Below are 4,300 nucleotides of genomic sequence, written 5' to 3'. Positions count from 1 at the left end.
ACTCTAGATATCCCCTATGTGGAAGGAATTAGCAATAGGGTGGGAGGATGGGGAGGGATGGTGGGGGGTGCAGGAAGAGGAGAGGGAGAGGGAACTGGGATTGACATGTAAAACAAGCTATTTAAAATAAAAAAAAAGAAGAACAAAAACAAAAAAATTTAAAAACACAGTCTAAATTGAATTCAAGTTGGAAGAGGTGAGTCCGGTCTCAAAATGGAAGGCCATGATCCAAAGGAACCAGAACAGTTGAGGAAGCTGTTTATTGGTGGTCTGAGCTTAGAAACCACAGATGATAGTTTAAGAGAACATTTTGAGAAATGGGGCACACTACAGACTATGTGGTAATGAGAGACCCCCCAAACAAAACGTTCCAGAGGCTTTGGTTTTGTGACTTACTTTTGTGTTGAAGATGTGGATGCTGCAATGTGTGCTCGGCCACACAAGGTTGATGGGCGTGTGGTGGAACCAAAGAGAGCTGTTTCTAGAGAGGATTCTGTAAAGCCTGGGGCCCATTTAACTGAAGAAAATTTTTGTTGGTGGTATTAAAGAAGAAACAGAAGAATATAATCTGAGAGACTACTTTGAAATGTATGGGAAGATTGAAACCATAGAAGTTATGGAAGACAGGCAGAGTTGAAAAAAGAGAGGATTTGCTTTTGTAACTTTTGATGATCATGACCGGTTGATAAAATTGTTGTTCAGAAATACCACACTATTAGTGGGCATAATCGTGAAGTAAAAAGGCCCTTTCTAAATAAGAGATGCAGTCTGCTGGATCGCAGAGAGGTCATGGAGGTTGTGGATCTGGTAACTTTATGGGTTGTGGAGGAATCTTTGGAGGTGGTGGAGGTAATTTTGGTCATGGTGGAAACTTTGGTGGAAGAGGAGGCTATGGTGGTGGAGGTGGTGGCAGCAGAGGCAGTTAGGAAGGTGGCAATGGTAGATAGAATGGATTAGGAGGTAACGCTGGCAACTATGGTGGTGTCCTGGTTACAGTGGTAGAGGAGGCTATGGTGGTGGTGGACCAGGATGTGAAAACCAGGGTGATGGGTGTAGTGGTGGGGGAGAAGGACATGATGGTTACGATGAAGGAGGAGACTTTGGTGGAGGTAACTACGGTGGTGTTGGGAACTATGACGACTTTGGAAATCACAGTGGACAGCAGCAATCAAATTATGGACCCATGAAAGGGGGCAGTTTTGGTGGAAGAAGCTCAGGCAGTCCCTGTGGTAGTGGAAGAGGTAGATATGGTAGCAGGAGGTTTTAAAAGAATACAGCAGAGCCGGGTGGTGGTGGCGCACGCCTTTAATCCCAGCACTCGGGAGGCAGAGGCAGGCGGATCTCTGTGAGTTCTAGGCCGGGCTGGACCGATAGCCTCCAAAACAATACAGAGAAACCCTGTCTCGAAAAACCAAAAAAAAAAAAAAAAAAAAGAATACAGCAGAAAAGATCTGCAGTTCTTAGCAGGCTAGAAAGCGAGGATGTCAGGAAAGCTGCAGGTTACTTTGAGACAGTCGTCCTAAATACATTAGAGGAACTGTAAAAATCTGCCACAGGAGAAACGATGATCCATAGTCAGAAAAGTTACTGCGGCTTAAACCGGAAACCCTTCTTGTTCAGGACTGTCATAGCCACAGTCTGCGAAAAGTGCAGCTGTTGATTAATGCAATGTAGTGTCAATTAGATGTACATTCCTGAGGTCTTTTATCTGGTGTAACTTTGTCTTTCTTTTTCTTTTCATTACATCAGGAATATTGCCCTGTAAATTGTGGTAGTGGTACCAGGAATAAAAAACTCGGGAATTTTTAACTTAAAAAAAAAAAAAACACAGTCAGAAGGAAGGCTGGAAATAGAAAAGCTGGGCAAACCATCAGGTACTACAGATGCAAGCATACCAACAAAATACAAAAGATGGAAGAGAGAATCCCAAGTGTTCAAAACACACCAGGAGAAATAGATTCATCGATCAAAGAAAATCTCAAATCCAACAAATCCCTAACACAAAACATCCAGGAAATATGGGACACCATGAAAAGACCAAACCTAAAAATAATAGGTATAGAAAAATGTGAAGAAACCTGTCCCGCGCTACCGTCTCGCCAGCAAGAACGACGCAGGACACTCGGATCCTTCTGCAGTAAAGCTTTAATACATCTTGAGAGATAGATGATCAGCTTCTGAGAGGGAGACCCCAAGCTAAGAAACCCAGCCCCTTATATAAGCCTAGGAGCTCCGAGTGAGACGTGTAGAGCCGAGATTGGTGGTTTGCTCATCACCCCAGATGACGCCACGGGAGAGGCACAGCTTAAACGGTGAACTCCAACTGACAGCAGATGTCAGCGCCATCTTCTAATGGCGATAGCGATAGCGAGGGCGGCTCCTCACAGAAACCCACCTCAAAGGGTTAGAAAACATATTCAAAAAAATAATAGAAGAAAACTTTCCCAACCTAAAGAAAAACATGCCAATGAAGGTACAAGAGGCTTACAGAACACCAAATAGAGTGGACCACAAAAAAAAATCCTCTTACCACATAATAATCAAGATCAAAAGCATACAGAATAAAGAAATAATATTAAGAGCAGCAAAGGAAAAAGGCCAAGATATTCCATGACAAAACCAGATTCAAACAATACATATCCACTAACCCAGCCCTACAGAAAGTTCTGGAAGGAAAACCCAAACCCAAGGAAGTTAACTACAACCAGAAAAACATAGGCAATAGATAATCCCACCTTACCATCAGCCAAAAGAAATCAAAGGTGGAAATCCACACATAATTCTACCACCAACAACCATTCCAAAAAAACAAGAATGAGCAATCATTGGTCATTAATATCCCTCAATATTAATGGTCTTAACTCACCCATAAAAAGACACAGGCTAACAGAATGGATTCAAAGACAGAACCCATCCTTCTGCTTCATACAAGAACACACCTCAGCCTCAAAGACAGACATTACCTCAGAGTTAGGGGTTGGGAAAAGATTTTCCTATCATATGGACCCAAGAAAGAAGTGGGATTAGCAATCCTAATATCTAACAAATTAGACATTAAAATAAAATCATTCAAAAGAGATGAAGGAGGTCATTTCATACTCATCACAGGTGAAATCCACCAAGATGAAGTTTCTATCCTGAACATCTATGCCCCAAATACCAAGGCAACCACATTCGTAAAAGAAACATTACTAAAACTCAAATCACATATAAAGCCCCACACACTTATGGTAGGAGACTTCAACACCCCACTCTCACCACTAGACAGGACTACCACACAGAAACTTAACAAAGAAGCAAAGGAACTAATAGAAGTTATAACCCAATTGGGATTAACAGATATCTATAGAACATTCCATTCAAATAAAAAAGAATATACCTTCTTCTCAGCACCACATGGAACCTTCTTAAAAGTTGACCACATACTTGGCAACATATCAAATCTCAACAGGTACAAAAATATTGGAATAACTCCATGCACCTTATCAGACCACCATGTGTTAAAATTCAACAACACCGCATTTTGCAGAAGCCCTAAAAACTCGTGGAAATTGAATAATGTGCAACTGCACCACTCCCAGCTCAAAGAAGAAATAAAAAAGAAATTAAATACTTCCTAGAATTCAATGAGAATGAAGACTCAACATATACAAACTTATGGAACACTTTGAAAGCAGCTGTAAGATGAAAGTTCATAGCACTGAGTGCCCACATGAAGAAAGTGGAGAATAGTTACACACAAGAATTAAAAGCACAACTGAAAGATCTAGAACACAAAGAAGCAAACTCACCCAGGAGGAGTAAATGCCAGGAAATAATCAAATTGAGGGCTGAAATCAATAAAGTAGAAACTAGGAAAATAATACAAAGAATCAATATAATGAAGAGTTGGGTTTTTTTAAAAAATCAACAAGAAAGACAAGCTTTTATCCAAACTTACTAAATGGCAGAGTGTGAACATGCAAATTAACAAAATCAAATGAAAAGGGACACATAACAGACACTGAGGAAATCCAAAGAATCATCAGGTCACACTTTGAAAATCTGTACTCCACAAAATTCCAAAATGTAAAGGAAATGGACAATTTTCTGGATAGATATCACTTATTATCAAAATTAAATCAAGAACAAATAAGCAATTTAAATAGACCTATAATCCCTATGGAAATAGAAGCAGTCATCAAAGCACTCCCAACCAAATAAATCCCAGGTCCAGATGGCCTCAGGACAGAATTCTACCAGAAATTCAAAGAACAGCTTATACAAAGTCTTCTCAAAGTATTCCACACGATAGAAGCAG

At 40.3% G+C, this 4,300-nt stretch overlaps 1 pseudogene; it reads left to right on the top strand.

The window, feature by feature from the left end:
* The first annotated feature begins 213 nt into the window (after positions 1–213).
* LOC101838557 lies at positions 214–1,267 on the top strand (annotated as a pseudogene).
* Positions 1,268–4,300: the final 3,033 nt, after the last annotated feature.

This window comes from Mesocricetus auratus, unplaced genomic scaffold, assembly GCF_017639785.1.
Source record: "Mesocricetus auratus isolate SY011 unplaced genomic scaffold, BCM_Maur_2.0 Super-Scaffold_6731, whole genome shotgun sequence".
Lineage (NCBI taxonomy): Eukaryota > Metazoa > Chordata > Mammalia > Rodentia > Cricetidae > Mesocricetus > Mesocricetus auratus.
This window is presented reverse-complemented; position numbering and strand designations above follow the sequence as displayed.